Genomic DNA, 18,792 nt, shown 5'->3' with positions numbered 1-18,792 from the left:
TACGCCGTGTGACACCACACATCTAAAGTTCAAAACGAGCGGAACACATCTATGGTGACAGAAGTCGGAACAGTGGTGGCCCCCGGGGAGCGAGGTCCTGACCGAGAAGGGGCGTGACTCTCCAGGGGCACACGAGTGGGTGCTCACTCTGTCCCCATTCAGCAAACACTAGTCAGCTGCAAGCGTGCTCCTCTGGAGCCTCTGGGCTGATGGAGTCCCTTTCCGCAAAGTCCCTCCTCTGTGCCCCCAGCGCACTCACACTGACTGTGACGGAGAGCTGAGGGCTATGTTTCAGTTATTTATGCGCCACTGCCCCTACATACACGGGAACCTTACTTGGTCTTTGTACCCCCAAGGCCTGGCATAACCTGCTAGATTTGCTGCATTAACAGGTAATTCATTAACTAACCCTGAAACTGCACCACCACCTCAGAGCCTCCCACTGATAAGTCAGAGAGCAAAACAAGACCCCGTGTTATCCTGGGCCACAACCTCCTTGAAATCTCCTTCAAACACTCCCAACATTTAAATAGAGGAAGGGAAGATGAAACAGAGATGCCTTCTCTAACATCAGCTTAGGTTTTTAAGAAGAGAGAAAGAGAAGACACTGCGAAATGCCTACATAATGTAGTACAGAACACTGCTAAGGGGAAAAAACACACAGCTTTATTCTGAATCTCTGTCTGGACACCAAAGAACAGAGGGAGAATGGCGCTGCTCGTTAGTGACAGGCTGCAAGCACCATGGACTGTGAGTGGGCGCGACCACAATGGCGGCAGAGCAAAGGGACAAAATGGCCGCGCTCTCCCGTTTTAGGGGTTCTGACGGTAAGATCAGACCTCAGGTGGAAAAAGCACATGCAGAAGAAAGCATTCAGCATCAGGCAGAGCTGGGCTCCCATCCCACCCTGGTAACAAGCTGCTGGACTCTGGGTAAGAAAAGAACCTCTTGGTTTTGAGGCACCACCTCCCGGTTACGCACTTTGGGACTGTGAGGAGTGCTTATCAATGACACTGAAAGCAGTCTGCTCATTATATAGGGCCAAGCACCGCATCTCGTTGAATCCTGACCCTAGTCACACGGGGCTTCCCTGGTGGCTCAGCGGTTACAAATCCATCTTTAATGCAGGAGACTGCCTGCAATGCAGGAGACACAGATTTGACCCCTGGGTTGGGCAGATCCCCTGGAAAAGGAAATGGCTACCCACTTCAGTATTTTTGCCTGGGAAATCCCATGGACAGAGGAGCCTGGCAGGCTATAGTTCATGGGGTCGCAAGAGTTGGACACGACTGCACGGCTAACCACCACCACCTAGTCAGTCACACACGTTATTTCTTTCACTCAACAAATACATGTTGAGCACTGCTCATCTCCGAGGCAGGGCCAAGTTCAGGAAACACAGTCGATGACGACCAGAGACACAGGTGTCCGTCCTCCACAGGCTTATGCATAATTTTCCTCAAAATGAGGAAATTCAGAGACATAACCTTGCCTCAGGTCACACAGTACACCAGAACACTTGGATCTGGACTTAAGTCTGTATTTTCCAAGAGCGGTTCTCAATCCTGGCTGCAAACTATAATTACCTAGGCAGCTTTTTCGAAACTCCTAATGCCTCGCTCTCACCCTAAACCGATTAAAACTGGTCTCTGAGGGCAGGGCCTGGACAATTTTTTTTTTTCAAGTTTTCTGAATAATTCTATTGTGCTGCAAAGGCTGAGGACTTTGTTCCTTCACTAATAAATGTTCCCTTCCCCTGCTATCTGTTTAACTCATGCTTTAATCTACGCATTGAATTTAAGATTAACTCCTTTCCAGCAGTTTCCATGAACAGCGAATTACTTTTAGAGTTTGCTTTAAACGGCCCAACAATTCTATCTGCTAAAGAAAAACCGAACTGTGAACACCTGCTTTGTAATGAGAACGTTTCCAGGATCTTGTTCCCAGGATCAGGCTAGTGCAGGTCCCCAACCCAGGGAGCCTGTGGAGCCCACCTGCCTGCGCCCTCTCCCTCCACAGCAGCAAATCCAGGCCCTGCCCCAGGATTCGCTGGAGCCCAGCAGATCCTCGTCTTCTCTCGTATGGAAAACACTCAGCCCGGAGTGCGCACACTGCAGGCCTTGCCCGTGAGGATTCAGACAGACCAGCCTCTTACGTGCAGCTCCAGAACAAGAGCTCGTGCCGGCCAGGTGAACAGAACCGAGTCACGTTCTAACACTCCAGGGCCAGGCAAGGACACCAGCTGGGCATCAGGGATGACTAAGCCCCAGGCCCTGTTTTTGAGGGGCCCACAGTAAGAGCGAGACAGAACACCACTGAACTAAACCAAGAAGGCTACGGGAACAGAGGGCAGCACGCCTGGAGGAGGCTGCCTCTGCCCTGGCCACGGCGGGGTAGGCGTCACAGAAGAGGTGTCAGCTGGGCTGGGCCATGAAGCTGTGCAGAAATCGGCCCCGGGGACCAGGGCAGAGGGAAAGAGAGAGTGTCAGGTAAAGGCAGGGCAGGGCGAGCCAGCAGTGCTGGGCTCAGAGCACACCGTCCCATGAGTCAGAGCAAGTGCCCGGGGGAAGGAGAAAAGGGAAAAGTAGAAATGTTAGCTGCTCAGTCGTGTCCGACTCTTTGGGACCCCATAGACTGTAGCCTGCCAGGCTCCTCTGTCCACAAGATCCTCCAGGCAAGAATACTGGAGTGGGCTGCCATGCCCTCCTCCAGAGGATCTTCTCAACCCAGGGATCAAACCTGGGTCTCCTGCTTTGCAGGCAGATTCTTTACCGTCTGAGCCACCAGGGGAGCCCAAGGAAAGGAAGGGAGGAAGCCAAAGTCTCTGCATTCTGCAGACCGCAGGACATGGAAGGACAAATCCTCCCAAACTTGAACTCAGTAACCAGAGGCCAGAGCTATGGACGCTTCTAACAGTCCGCCGGCCCTCACTGAGTTTCCTCGTTCACACAGCAGGGGCTGGACCTTCGCTGCCATCAACCTGCAGCCAGGACAGAGGGCTCCCGGAGGCTCTCATCCTCACCTCGGGAGGCGGCAGATCAGAGCCGACCCGGGGTCAGGGCCGCGGTCAAGAAGCAGCAGCACTTCTGGGATTGTGCCCCAGGAAATCACCCGGAATGCACACAGTGCGCACTGAGGTGCCCTCAGCCCATTTTATCACCAAAAAGTAGGAACAAAAGCCATTTCCTTATTATGGGATAAGTAAATGATTCACAGGATGGAATACCACCACAAAGACACCAGTATGTATGAACAATTCATTTTTAATCGTGTGAGAAAATGTTTTCAATAAGTAAAAAAAAAAAGCAGGATATCAAGCTGTGGTGATAACACATTTTTATGGATAAAATTCAGAGAAAGTCTGTAGGGAAATACTATAAAGAGGAACATCAGCAGCAGGTGTAAAAGTGGAAACGACAAAAACAAAATGATAACATAAAAGGTCAAAATTTGCCTACATACTTCTAAACAAATACAAGCTTTGGGAAAACATGTAAAAGAAGGTTTACCATTAAAAACAAAAGGCAAAAACCTCCCAGAAAGAACACGCCAGTTTCGCAGACACCACCAGTGTGGACGCCACGCGTGCAATCTGAAACCTACACCGCGGGGTGACCTGATGCGGGAGCTCAAACTGTTGACGGGGGGAGCTTCTCTCAAATTCTAGAACAATAACAAAGCTGAGAAGAAAAATATTTAGATTTTAAGAGCTAAGTGTTCCAGATCTCTTAATTACTCTTTTAGATTTACAATCTATCCCTCATTCACTTAAAAGGATTTACTGAACACTTACTAAGCGCTTGCACTGGCCAGGAAAACAGAACCAGAACAAATAAGCTGCCTAAGACGCAGCCCCTTCCTTCAATCCGCAGGAAGCTCACGGTGAGGGGCTGCAGAGGGTGTGGGTGCTGTCGCAAAACAAGACCACGGACTGTGGATCCAAATGAGGGGGTCTGGGCAGGGGACAGCTGATCAGAGGAGGTTTTTCAGAGGGACAACGAGAGTTTGCCAGCATAGCAGGCCAAAGTGCAGGGGTAACCCACGCTGGCTCAGAGAATTCACTTTTTTTTTGAGGGGGGGGGGGGCGCGGGGGCTGAGTCGCACAGCTTGCAGGATCTTAGTTCCCCAATCAGGGATATAATGTGTGTGCCCTGCTTTAGAAGCACAGAGACTTAACCACTGGACCACCTGGGGAGTCCCCGGAGAACTCTAAGTCACGTTTCGTCACGTTTTGTCTCTGTTACTCTAAGTCACGTTTTGGTAGGGTTTTGTGGCTGTGGCATAGGACGGGGGCTGGATGCAGAATGCTCCCTGGGTCATGTCAGGCACTGAGGTGTTGATGCTGCAGATGGCGAGAACTACTATTTAAGCAAGAGGGTGAGAGAGCATTCAACATATAGACCCCAGGCATTACTTCTTATGAAGAAAGGGGATCAAGAAAAATGATTCAGAAAAATGGCCGGCCAAGGCTCCTCGCTCTTCACCAAACCCACTTCCTCATTATCCAGGCACTGGCCCCGTTTCCCAGCCTCCTTCACAGGTGTGTGTGGCCACGGGTGGAGAAAAACAGCCAGCCAAGGCTCCGAGGTCACACTGCCAACATCTGCTGGATCACGAAAAAGCAAGAGTTCCAGAAAAACAGCTGCTTCTGCTTTATTTGACTAAGCCAAAGCCTTTGACTGTGTGGATCACAACAAACTGTGGAAAATTCTTAGAGAGATGGGAATACCAGACCACCTGACCTGCGTCCTGAGAAATCTGTATCCAGGCAGTGGCCTGTTTCCCAGCCCAAGTCACAGGTGTGTGTGGCCACAGGTCAGAGCGCCAGCCAATAAGCTGTGAGTGGGGTGATGTGCACCCCCTCAAGTGTGCGCTCCCTAGGAAACCCCCCACATGCAGCACATTCAGACTCTGTCCCCTCTCCAGCTTGATGCAGAGGAGCCTGGAGTCCTCAGGTTGAAATGGACAGAGCCCCGAGATGGGGAGGACATGGAAGAGAGTGGAAATGAACCTCCGCTGTGTTTGAGTCTTCAAACATGTTTCAAGTTTGTTACAACAGCTAGTATTCACCTAAGCAAATACGTATTTATGTCTTCTCCCCACAAACTCTGAAAGTGAAAAGTGAAAGTGAAGTCGCTCAGTCATGTCTGACTCTTTGCAACCCCACGGACTGTAGCATACCAGGCTCCTCCGTTCACGCGATTTTCCAGGCAAGAGCACCAGAGTGGGTTGCCATTTCCTTCTCCATAATCTCTCACCACCACTCAATTTCCTCTGCTTTAAAAACAACTGCTGTCAAAGGAACTTCTAAAAAGAATGAAACCTGTTCGTTCCAGGGTAAAGGCTCAGAGTAAACAGTCAGATGCGAGGGTGGGGGCTGACCGGGAAACATTCCTTCTCGTCTAACTGGCCGCTTGCCCTCTTCTTCCTCCTCATACTAGGCTCTCTTCCACCTGTGAACAACAACAACAAAAAACATGCGACCCAGTAAACCCATGTAAATCCCAGTAAACCACGCGAGCCGCCACCCCAGTAAACACGAACGCTGCCTACCATCCGGCCAGCAGCTACTGCAGAAGACCCTCCGGTGCACCCTGGGGGGTTCAGGGTGGAGAGAACCAGACGACTGGCCCTGGATAATTAAACGATGGTTTCAATCAGCACAGACTCTTGCATCTTCCCATATGTAGAAAAGCTCTAAAACCCATTAACTTGAGATATCTTCTTTCTGTGATTAACGATAATCTTTTGTGTTTGACTACAAGTTGTTTCTTTCTCCCATCAAAAAACTCCAGACCCTGGCTCCTTGTTTATCTCTCTGGAACAGTCAGGCCATCAGAGCTATCAGAGAGGCTGCCTTCCCGGGCTATGGTCCTCAGGAACGCCACGGAATGAAACAGAATTCTCAATTTTTGGGTGGTGCACTTTTTTCAGTCGACACAGCCCTGTAGGATGTGGACTGGGAGGCAGAGCCCATGCCCTCCTGACCTCTTCCCCTGGACCTCCCCTCCTAGGCTTCCCTGGTGCCTCAGATGGTAAAGAATCCACCTGCAATGCAGGAGACCCAGGTTTGATCCCTGGGTTGGAAAGATCCCCTGGAGAAAAGAATGGCAACCCACTCCAGGACTCTTGCCTGGAGAATTAGGAGCCTGGCAGGCTACAGGTCCATGGGGTCTTGAAGAGTCGGACATGACTAGGTGACTAACACTTTCACTTCTTTCCTCTCCTGCTAGGAAATGTATTTAACCACCCAATCCTGAAACCTAAAGGAAATGAGAACTTAATTCCAAACCCTAGTTTTCAGACCTCTACAAACATTCACTCTTCCCTGTAACACTGTACACAGAGCTTGAATTCTAAAAGCCTCTGGCTGAAAGCAAAGGGGAATGAATGCGAAAGTGGACTGTGGCGGGGAGGGGGGGTTACCACGGCCATTAGGCAAATCTGGATGACTCATCACTCCTCCATATATAGAGCCTTACAGGAATCCCGAGACAAACCACAACGACTCACAACAGAGAATCAGCAGAAGTGGAATTGAAACAACTCTCCCTTACAGACCCAGCTCAGTTCACATAAACAGGAACTAGCTGATCTGATGTGGCAATCCAGTAAGACGTGCACATGAAAAATGCAGAAGGCACAGCAGAGTTTAAATGTCAGCTACATCGAGTGTCCAGGGCTCTACAAGCAAACACGCAGTCGTTTTAAAATAGGCACTACTCAAGGTGGAAAACCGAGCAAGACAATGTTAACCGCTCTATCATTCCACTAACATTTTTTAAGTAGAACAGCTCTTATACTCAACTGGGCAGAGGGAAGTTTATTTCTGAGCAGTGAGTAGCTGGCAGCCGAAGAAGTGTGTTGCAGGAATGGGTCAGCCTGTGGGTTCCTCCACGCCCTTGTACCCCCACAGAGTGTCCTGAACGCACACTGAGTCACCCTCCCAGGCTGACCATAACTTCAGTTTCCATAAAGATGCAGCACGCGACTTCCCGATAGTGCAGGACACTATGGGTGTGGCATCAAGTCAGGAAGCCAAACGAATCTTGCAAAGAACAAAGACCTTCTCTTCATCCCCCACTCCCCAAAACTACCTTGCTTATGGCTGTGGAGCTGCTAAGGACGTGAACACCTTGCAGAAGCCAGGGCAGAAACGACGCAGAGAAATCAGTGCAGCCCATGAGGTTTACCAGGAACATAGTCCGGTTACTGAACAGGGCACATACAGAGCCGCTCCTGATTACTGGCTCCAGCACTCTGGAACAAAAAGTCCCTGACTGCCCCCACCTGAGGCCAACGGGCATGTCAAAGTCAGCACCGAACAGCAAGCAGCTGAACATAAAGGCTTTCATTCCTCGGGTATAGACAAGTTTCCTAATCCTCAAACAGAAGGAAGCAGATCATCAGACCCAGCTGGGATTTCCCAGAACACCTTCCTGTTCCCTTGAGTTCCTCCACCTAACAGAGAACTAGTGAGACCACAAAAAACCAGCCGGTGGCCTGACTTTAATCAAGTCACCATAACGTGAAAGAGATCCTTCAGGTTCACCCTCCAGGACCAACGGAACCCTTTGTTTCTCTTTTTTTGGCTGATCGTTTCTTGGGCAAGCTGGCACTTCTGAGCATTCCTTCACTCGTTCGTTTACTAAACCAAGAAGCGGGGAAGAGATTCCTGATAAATTCTGGACAGGGCATAGCACTGACCACTATGCCAGGCAGTGTGTGTCGCCTGGTTATTGCCACACCAGAGACGAGGAGACCAGGGTTCAGGAAAACGAAGCCCAGGGCCCGCCCCAGCCCGAAGGGCAGGTCGGAGTCACGTCTCTGGCTCCAGGACGGCACTCTCTGAACCGCCCCTCCTCAAGTCGTTGGAGGGACAAGACACCTCAGAACACCCCTTGGAGAGGCAGGCTCCCCCCGTCAGTATCGGGGACTCTGAACCTCACCCCCGAGCTCACAGGCAGTGCCAGACCGGCCTCAGGTGAGACCCGCAACACACGGCAGGTGGCTCTTGCCCCACCCCTCCTTCCAGAGGAGGAGGCAGGCCCCCTGTCTGCCAGCTCCCTCTCCACAGGGTCCCGGGGATGGCTCCTTCCACAGGCTCCCCTGGGCTTCACACACCTCCTTACTGACTCACTTGGTTTACAACCACCACGTGCTACTTTCACACGTGCTAACAAAGGCTTAAAGTCAAGTCAGAGATGTCATCTGGACCACTTAGACCAGCGCTGGACAACACAACGCCCCACAGTGCCGGGAACATGTAAATCCAAGCCGTCTCGTGTGGCAGACACTGGCCACGTGTGGCTACTGAGCACTGGAATGTGGCCAGTGGCACTGAGAAGCCAAAATACCCATTTTAGTTCCATTTAAACAGCTACATGTGGCCAGTGGCCAACATGCTGGACAGCACAGGTCTGGGGTCCAGCAGTAAGCGCCGCAGGGCGCCTCAGGTGAAGGCTGCACAGGCCGCCATGGACCAGGGACAGAGGGCCCACCACGCCGGCTGCCTCTCGGGGAGGTGGGGAAAGGGCAGCAGAGCCCACATACCTCAGAGACCCGGCCAGTCCCTGGCAGCCTCAGAGCCTCTGGGCCTGCCGTGGCCTTCCTCATCTCGTGCAGACCTCTGCTCACCTGTCCCTGCTCAGCGAGGCCCTCCCTGACTCCCCTATTCCAAACGGGCCCCCCAGCCCGGCCTTCCACCACCCCCATTCCTCTCCCCAGACTGTGCTTCTGATCCCCCACCAGCAACTCAAGCCTGACACGGAGCATCTCTCACAACCTGCGGTCACAAGAGACCACAAGGGCCCTGTGGCACTTTCTGGGGGAAGGGGCTTGTCGGCGGCTGCACCCCAGCACTGGGCCCCCACAGGTATCCACAGAGGAAATGGAGGAGGCTGAATTCAGCAACCTGACTAGCGTCTCCTGGGTTCTGACCAGGTGCCAGCACCGGACGAGGGAGACGGAGTCCCTCCGGGGGCACCCAACAATGACATCGCACAATGGCGCTGCCATAGCAACAGCAGGGACCTGTGGAACCACAGCAAGGGGGCCCCCACCCTTCCCTGGGGACCTCAGCGAGTCTCCACGTTCACAGCGTCCAGAGCACGAGGGGCAGACGTGGGACGTCCTCCAGGAGGGGTCGGCAGGCCCGTGGGGGGACAGAGGGGCGACCCGCAGATGAGATGGTTCCTCTTGCCGGATGGACTGTTGCACACACGGGACACGGCCCTGCAGAGCACCCTGCCGGTGCAGAGGCGGGGGCTGGGGGCGTAGAAGGCAGAGCTGCCAAGGAAGAGTGCGCCCTCTGATGCCAGCGAGGGCTGCAGGCAGGTTTCTCCAGCCAAGCCCACCCTAGCCCTGGAAACGACAGCTGCTGTCATGTCCCTGCACGTCTGGGCCTTTACTGGTGTGGACCCCACGCTGCCCTCACATGGGCTCCAGACCCTTCCACGTTCTGGGGAGTGCTGCTGCAGGGGGCCCCCGGACCTGGAGCAACTGGGCGATGGCCCCCCAGGAGGAGGGCAGCCAAAGCCGTAGTAGGGGCAGCTGAGGTGACACACACGAGCTCCCCCCAGGGTCTCCCGTGAGCCCCCCATGTGTACTCGAGCTCCTCAGGACACACGGAAGGTCACAGAAGGCCTGTGAGGCTGGTCCCCCACGGAGCCTGGACCAGCCCTCCCGAGAGTGGGTAAGCACTGCAGAAACGCTTCAGGGTGCGTGCGCGCAGAGAAGCATGGAGGTGTCCCTCAGCGACCAGGCCTGGACCTGGGCTACAGGGGCCAAAGGGTCTTCTCGGGCAGCAGCCGGAGGAGGGCGGCTTCCCGGAGACCAAGGATGCAGACGAGGAGGGACACCTCACACCCAGCCTGTGCCGGTCTTGCTCCCCTCGGACCTCTCTTCATGGCATCTCCCAGGCCGTGAGCATTCAGCACCAAGAGGAGATGAGCCAGGCAGGCACTGAAGGCCACAGAGGCGCCTTAAAGGCCTATGAGTCAGTGAGAGAAGCCAGTCTGCAAAGGCTCTATACCGTATGCTCGCCATGAAGACCCAAGAGAGGTCAGCCGTCCCGGGGCTGAGGGGGAGAGGACAATGGGGGATGGGCAGAGGGGCTGTCAGGGCCGGAACGACAGGCACCATGATGTGGACCTGTTGTTACATGTCTGTGCAAACCCACGGAACCTGCTGTGTGGAGAGTGAAGCCTCATGCAAGCGAAGGACTCGGTGCTGATGGTGCTGGGTGGGGCGGGGGAGATGCTGATGGCACGGGAGGCTATGCACATTGCGGGGGCAGGTACATGGCATCGCTGCCTCATTGTGCGGTGAACCTACAACTGCTCTGAAAGATACAATGACCTTTGAAAAAGTAAATATGTTGATTAAAACCTACGTTTGCACATAGAAAAACAATCCAGCAGCCCTGAAAGCAATGGAGTCATCTATGTGCGCTGAACACAAGAGGACTCCGGACCCTGGTGGCCACGTCCAGCCTCCACAGCTGTGCCCACGCCCGGCTCCCCCGCCGGCCCCGCTGGATGGCCCCGCCGGCCAAAGCCACCACCTCTATCTGAGCACCAGAACCACCCCTGTGGAGGCAACGCCAGGACCAAGCACCAGAGTTTGCTCCTCTCTCTCACAGGGTGAGCAGAAACAGTGACAAAAGCAAAAACAAAGGTTTCCCCAACATTTAAAAGAGAAACCAACCCCATAGCGCTGCTCCCTCCAGCTCTCACCCAACTCTTGGCCCTGATGCAGAAAACCCACCGGAAGAATCGCTGTGCTCGCTGTTTCCAGCCTGCCTCCTCCTGTCCCGGTAGCTTCACCCCGGTGATGCTTCGCCCTGCACCGCTCCACTGGCACAGCTCTGGGCCCCTTGCTGAGTCACGGGTCAATCCGCATCTCCCCGACAGAAGCACCCTGGGCCCAGCAGATCACGCCCTGCCCTGCCACCCGGCTTCCCCCTAGCTTCCCACCCCAGCTGGCCACCTCCTCTCCCCAGGCTTCTCAGCCCTCACGCGCCTTCAGGCTCATTCCTTGATGAGCGGTGACCTCATCTGTTCCAAACCCTGGACGAGGCCAACAACTCCAAACTTGAATTTCCTGCTCAGACCCCACTGCCCAAGTCCGGGCATCCCTGCCATCACCGACCGCAGGCTCAGGCCCACATGGGACTGGGCCCCACTGACCTCACTGCGCCCTCCTCACGGCTCACTTGGTCCATCTCACAGGCTCCTCACTGCTCCTCCAACGCACCAGGCCTGCCCGCGCCCCTCCTCAACCCAAGTTGCTCCGCTCCCAGACGTCTGCGCTCATGGCCTTCCTGATGCACTTCAAGTCTCTGCTAGAACCTCCCCTCCTCGTCCCCCTGAGAAGCACGGCTTCACTGGGCACTCTGACCATTCCACAACCCGCCTTCTCCAGTGCCCCGTCCCACCCACTGCCTCTACTCTCTCATTTTCTTCACAGCGCTTATCATGGCTTCATTCATTTATTCACTGTGAGTATTATCTGCACCCCCCCACTAGAACACTGTCTAAGCTCTCTGAGGACAAAGGTCCTTGTTTCATCCAGAAATGAATCCCAAGCACCTAGAACAGTGTCTTGGCAAATGGCAGATTCTAAGTATCCCTGGGAAGGACGGACGATGAGAAACACAGTGCCTAGCATGAGGCTTGGTCCACTGCAGGCCGTCGATGAAGAAACTATCATGCCTGTGACTTGCTGGCAAAGCAAACCCACAAAGCCTAGCAAAGTGTAAGGAGGCAACACACCCTCAGGGACCCAGCTGTCCCTTCCGAGCCCAGCTGTGTCCCGACAGAGGGCCCGTCAGACGCTCCCGTCCCGCATCTGCGAGTGACCCTATCCGCTGCACCGTCGCCACACCTGAAGGGCAACCTCAGACCGAAGCGCAGGGGGAGCGAGAGAAACATCTCTGGTCAAGGCCGCCGATGACCTCCCAGGTGTCACAACCACAGCTGGTGAGAGCCCAGCTGTGTAACCGGGGTTGGAAAAGCAAAGCGCAGGCACTCCACAATCGAGGGAGCTGAGCTACTGCAAATCCATCTGGTGCAGGAATTCACATCGGAAGACAGAAAACCCTGCGCTGAGGGAGCCAGGGTCAACCCGTGCCTGGGAAAGCAGCGACCCGAGGAGGAAGGACGGGCTGGGAGCACTGGAGACCCCGCAGATCTCTCACTGGCAGCAACGGAGACCGCCTACGGGGCGCCCTGCCTGCTGGGACCTTCCCTGCTTCTCAGGCTCAAGGCCGAGGCGGCGCCGGGTCTAACCTCTCTCGGCCGAGGTCTCCCCGGCCCGGAGCCCGAGCCTCGGGACTCAGAGCTGAACCAGCCTGCTCCACGCTCTGGAACACGCGGTCTGGATGAGTCCAACACCTGGGGGAAAGGCGCGCTCCAACCACCAGCCTGCAGGGTCTCCAGGGCGCCTCTCCTCTTTCTCTCCCTGCCCCAGCCCCGCATGCGAGCCGGGGCGGCGCGGGCCTCTGTGGCGTCAGGGGTGGGTGCTCGCCGGCTCGACCTGAGAGCTGGGAGGCGCCCGAGGGGGTGAAGCGCCCCCTGTGCGCACATTGTGCTGGGACCCGGGCCCCGCCTCTTCCAGGCTCCGCCCTCTCTCCTGGAGGCAGCTCAGCAGCCCTGCGCACACCTGTGTCTTCCTCCCTGTGGCGCTTACATGCTTCGGATCTGGGGTCTCCACGTGCCGTGGTCCCCAGAAGCCCCACCCACTCTGGGCTCCACCACCTTCCCATCTCCTCTCCCAGCTCTGCGCTCCATCCTGAGCACCTCTTGTCAAGGCGCTTTCCGAGAAATGCTGTGCCTCTCCCCGCTCCCTTGACTTTGCCAGAGAGCACCCAGGAGGCAGCTCCAGAGGCCTGCTGGCCCCTGAGGGATCTGCTGCTGCACTCCTGCCTCTTCCCAAGCCCTCATCACACTGCCCAGCGCAGGGACTCACACGGCCGCCTGCAGTGTGTCTGCCCGTCTCCGTGCCTTCCAGCCTGGCACCAGGGCTCAGCACCTTGACCGGAGCCCTGCGTTCACTTTCAGAAGAGCTCTGAAAGGCGGATGCCCTCAGTTCCTTCTGCAGCAAGGACACCAGGCCCCAGAGAGGCTCAGGGCCTGGTTCCCCAAGACCCCAGCCCAGCAGGCGGGAGGGCAAGAGAGCGCCCATCACTGCTCCCTCCAAGCACCACAGCAGTGCGTGTGCACACACGTGCCCCAGCAGCTCAGATATACAGTAGGCGTTTTGTGTATCACTAATGCCAGATCGAAGTCATCAGGAATACAGGCAAAGTATTAAACAGATCGCTGCTTGTTATTAAACAGTGATTGATACTATTGATATTAATATTGATATTATTATAATCGCTGCTTAGTATTAAACAGTGGGAAGATGCTGTATAGACGGGGAGCTCAGCTTGGAGCTCTGAGATGACCTAGAGGGGTGGGATGGGGGGATGGGGGGAGGGAGGCTCCAGAGGGGGCAGATATACAGATATGCATGTAGCTGATTCACTTTGCTGTATAGCAAAACCTAACACAACACTGTAAAGCAATCATCCTTCAGTTAAAAAGAACACTGGCAAGCAGATGGCACAGAAAAGTCTTAGTTACAATGTTACACCTCCATTTACTGACACTAAATCTAACCCGGTCAAAGCCGTAGTCGGGCAATAAGTAAATAAATAGACACTGACAGGCCTGCCACGGGCCAGGCGCCTCACAGGCATGTACACTTCCTCCCCTGTAACCCCAGCAACCTTCTGAAGCATGAGCTTCTGTGTCCCAGAAAAGAAGCCTAAGCGCTGAGTCCAAACCCGGACCATCTTTGTATCCCGTGAAGCTATGCAACCACCTCTTGCTGCAGTCTCCTCCCCTAGGGGAGAGAATTATCACCGTACTCACCTGAATCCACTGGTTTTCAGTGCAGGATACAGAAACCACTCTAGGAATTTTAAGCAGAAAGGGATTTATCTCAAGGAATTAGATGACTTCCAATCGCTGTTAAGGGCTGAAGCAGCTGGCTCTAAACTGGGGCCCCAGGAATGGCTCCCTGAACAAAACAGGACTGACGAACGAGGGGAGTGGTCACATCCAAGCTGCCGTGGGAAGGACCGAGTTCGAGGGAGCGACAGGGCCGCTGCAACAGAACGCAGGCCGCAGCCGCTGCCACATGGTCAGGGACACCAGGCGATGCTACAGGCAAGGCTCATGTCTCGGTGACACCACTAGTCAGCGGGAAACAGCCCAAAGGGGGAAAGAAACGGTCTCCGCCTGACTCCTGCCTCCCGTCTTTCATAAATGGGACCTGATTCCTGCCGGGAGCCCCAGCTGCCAGCGACCAGGGAAACACACATGTTTAACTCTCAGGCTTCCCCAGGGCAGGAAGGTCCCCTAGGAGGATGAACAAGCCAGCCCACAGCAGCTAACACCCACCCTCTGCCTGAGTAGTTGAAGATCAAACCCAGAGGCCGCATGGAGGGGCTGAGAACGGCGCCCGGCGGGCCCTGCGCTCTGCCTGCTCCCCAGGCGCCAGGGGCTCCGGCCGCCATGTGTCTCTGGTTCCCGCTCACCTCCCTCATCAGAAAGCTAGGAGCAAACGTGTTCCTTAGCACTGCTCAGGTTGCCTTTCAAATGAACAAATCCCCAAAAGCCTAGACCAGTACAGGAACTAAAATTTCAGTTGCGCGTGTTCATGCCAAGTCACAGTGCCCACACACAGATTCAGTTCTCTTAGGCCAGTGGTTGCGAGCCTTTTCAGATGGCAGGCCTTTTCAAAAGAGCAACCTTGGTGAAGCCCAACAAAAGCAAGAGAGTGGGCCCAGGAGCCCGCATGCTCACACTGGGTGTGCGCTCCGCCCAGAGCTGCCCCTGCGTGACCTCGCTTCATCCCCACGCCCGCTCTTTACAAAGGGTACAGTCAACCCCGTCACCCAGCACGCTCTGGGGTCACAGAGGGTAACGAAGTTTCTGGAGGCCACAGCGGTCAAAAACGGCCGAGTGGAGGTTGAAACTGGCATCAGAGCAGCGCTGGCTCTCGCCCACCGACACCTCCTGTCTCCACCTTCGAGTCACGACTTGGTGCCAGGACAAACCACACACAGCGCACCACTGAGGAGCTCCCAGCCAGGTCGGGAAGCAGAGCAGAAAAACACATCATTACAGTCCTTTAAACCCAGCGAGGTGCCCCACGCCTCCCGGCCACCCACAGGCGGTTCCCTCCGCTCCACATGGGCACTTGGCGCACTCCTCTCATCCTTCGGATGCAGTGCCAGCATCTCTTCTAGGCAGGGGACGCTCCGATCCCCTCTCCTGAGAGCTTTACGAGGGGCTGTGCAAAAGGAGATGGACATGGTCAGAGCTAACCCCCACCTCCCAGACCAGAGCAGAGCCGTCAGCCCTGGGCCTCACAGACGCCCCAGCCCTGTCTCCGCAGAAGGCAAGTGTGTGGCCCGGCCCTCTTGCGGTGCTGCCAGCCCTCTAGAGGAAGGCTCTGACGTGCTCTGGGCTCAGAGGATCCCTTAACACCATCCCTCTCGTCTATACAAGATGAGGGGCCTGCTCAAAACATACCACAGCAGTGGAAGGCCACCAACACTTTATAATAACTTTAAGTGGAGTGAAAAAGCGAAAATCTTCCAGTCATGTCCAACTCTTTGTGACCCCATGAACTATACAGTCCGTGGAATTCTCCAGGCCAGAATATTGGAGTGGGTAGCCTTTCCCTTCTCCAGGGGATCTTCCCAACACAGTGACTGAACGGGGGTCTCCAGCATTACAGGTGGATTCTTTACCAAGTGAGCCACGAGAGAAGCCCAAGAACGCTGGAGTGGGTAGCCTATCCCTTCTCCAGCGGATCTTCCTGACCCAGGAATTGAACCGGGCTCTCCTGCATTGCAGGCAGACTCTTTACCAACTGAGCCACAAGAGAAGCCTTTAAATGAAGTAAATCTATTAAAATACTGAATCAATGAAAGTAATACTGTAAACCAACCACACTTTAATTAAAAGAATACATACAAAACATTAGTAAATTCCCCTCAAAGGAGCAGTTAAATACCCACATTTGCAGCACGCTAGCTCAGTGGTTCTCAACAGCTGGGTGATTTTGCCCACCTCCTACCCCGCCCGCCCTGGCCCTCTGGGGACACCCCCCACGGCTGAGGGTCTTTCTGGCGGCCACCCTGGAAAGGTGCTGCTGAAAACCAGCGAGGAGAGGCCAGCAGCTCAATGAACAAAGCAGGCTCCACCACAAAGCTCACCCCTCCCAGGGCGCCAGCAGAGCCAAAGTGGGGAAACCCCAATTCTTTCCATTAACGGACCAATCAAAGCAAAGCACAAACGTGGACGAGAACTACAGAGCGCGCCACAAAACGTATTTTTTAGAAATGATCATATTTATGCTAGCATCATTGATAACTTCTACTTAGAGAGTGCCAGAAGTGTCCTGGACGCTTTACCTATTCGACCTGTGAACCTGCCCAGGAGTTTTACGCCCCTGAAGGCGCAGAGAGGTGAAGTAACTTGGCAAGGTCATATTAAGTAGGAGAGCTCACACTGAACCCAGCAAACCTGACTCCTTTACCAGCACTCCTGACTTCAGCACCCCTGCCAACATGCACACGCACGCGCGCACACACACACACACACACACACACACACACACACACACACACACATGCCAAGACCCGTGCTCCCGGCCCAGCTGTGTGTCTGTCTTCCCCGGGTGGCAGGGACTATCTCTAAGCTCAGGGTGGAGCCGGCACCAGAGGTACTCACTGCAGCCTATGTGAAGAAAGGGGCAAAGGCGCAGACGGGAGCTGGGCCCAGCTTCCGGGGGAGCGCTCCCCAGGAGTGCGCCCTCATCAGGCGGTCAGGGCGCCCACAGGTCAGCCCCCCCACCTCTCCCCGAGTGCCCGGCTCCCTGAGCGCCTCCACGCCTGAGTCTCCTGACTGGCCTTCCCCCACACTGCCCGCGTCGCTGCCCACAAACGCTGTGGAGAGTGGACTCGGTGAGGAACAGGAGAGCAGGCGGCCCAGGCTCCAGCAGGGGAGAGTGGAGAAGCAGGATGACGCAGGGGCCTGGGCTGGGAACCACAGTGGCCCAGCTCCAGCCCCAGCCCTGCCTGCGACAAAAACGCACGCGGTCCACCGGCCTCTGAGCGCCGCTGTGGGCCAGCCCTCTCCGTAACCCACCTATAAAATGTTTAGTGGGTCCCGAATATTTTTGGCATAGAGTTGCCACCCTTTCTCCCCTCTGGGATTATAGGCTGAAACTCTTCTCTAACACTCAAGAGTCTAGCACAAAAAATTTGTGCTACAAATTTTGGGCTACTACATTCGGCCCATGACATCACACATCTTGACTCATCTGTCATTAATATTTCAAAGGTACTTAGTAACGGCTCCTAATTACAGTATCACAGTCCTCAAAAACAAGGGTAAGGAGACAAGAAGTAAGAAATAAAACAAAGAGGAGATGTCTGATTTCCGTGGCACAAAGCTGAGAAAGATTTTCAAGAAACCATCTGCAGTGACGGACGGCGTCTGCTCTCAAAGGAGAAGGGGCTCCAACACAGCAAGACAAAGGCAGCAAAGCATTTGCCGTCAGGACGCTCACATCAAGCAACAGACTCTTCCAAGTCTGCTCTGTCTGGGTCTGCACCGAGCCTCACACACGGGAGCCCACCGCGTCCCCCAGCCCAGCGGACGAGGCGGTCTCATCGTACCCACCATGGAGATGAAGAGACTGACGTGGAAAGCCAACAATGACGACGCAGGTGAGATGCACAAGGCGCATGTCAGTGACGTAACAGGCGCCTGTGCCAGGCACTCGCCACTGCCGTTTCAGAGACAAGAGAACTCAAGAGAGGTGAAGTAACTTGCTCAAGGTCACACAGCGATAACACAGGTGCGGGTCTGCTGAACTCCAAAGCTAAGCTCGTTCCTCCATGCTATTTCCCAGCAACCTCTATTTTCAAGCTAGGCTTCCCAAATCTGCCAAGAACCCCAGGGGATTCTAAAAACCCGTCTCCAAGGCATTTTCCCTGAGACTCTGATCCTGGAGACCTAGGCTGGGCCCTGAAGAGCCGTATTTAACAGGCGCCCAGATGGCATTCAGGCTTCCCTTGTGGCTCAGCTGGTAAAGACTCCGCCCGCAACGTAAGAGACCTGGGTTCAATCCCTTGGTTGGGAAGATCCCCTAGAGAAGGGAAAGGTTACCCACTCCAGTATTCTGGCCTGGAGAATTCCATAGCCTGTATAGTCTGTGGGGTCACAATGGGTTGGACATGACTGAGCGACTTTCACAGGTGGTATTCACAAACAGGGAAAGTTAGAAACTCTGATCTGAGCAAAGGAAATGGTGTGGCCACTCGAATCTGAACCACAGAGCAGTGTTTGAGGGGACCATGGGTGTCCCCAACAGTTCCTGGGCTCCTCCACTGAAGGTGATCATGGAGTCACCGAGGTCTGCAGCCGGGAATTCTCCTGGGGCTAGAGCAGTACACGTCGATGGGTGCATCATGGAGAAGAGGTGCCCCATGAAACCAGAGCCTATGTCAGGGAACCTTCTCACTCAGGACTGGACTCAGGCTCATGCAAAATGACCCCCACTTCGGCTGATGACACAGCTGAGGCAGCCATAAGTGGACGCGAGTGCCCACAGCCACAGAGGTCTCCAGCTGACTCCAGCCAGCACATCATGCCGTACTGAAGGGACACCCAGCACCACATGCCCAGCATGGGCTCCACGACAGACGTGCTCAAGGCAGCCAGG

At 54.9% G+C, this 18,792-nt stretch overlaps 1 protein-coding gene across 2 annotated transcripts in view; it reads right to left on the bottom strand.

Annotated features, from left to right (window-relative positions):
- The window catches only part of TBC1D14 (TBC1 domain family member 14), a 109,057-nt gene that overhangs the window by 77,981 nt on the left and 12,284 nt on the right, over positions 1–18,792 (bottom strand). The window lies entirely within an intron of this gene.

The sequence above is a fragment of the Bos indicus x Bos taurus genome, chromosome 6 (assembly GCF_003369695.1).
Source record: "Bos indicus x Bos taurus breed Angus x Brahman F1 hybrid chromosome 6, Bos_hybrid_MaternalHap_v2.0, whole genome shotgun sequence".
Lineage (NCBI taxonomy): Eukaryota > Metazoa > Chordata > Mammalia > Artiodactyla > Bovidae > Bos > Bos indicus x Bos taurus.
This window is presented reverse-complemented; position numbering and strand designations above follow the sequence as displayed.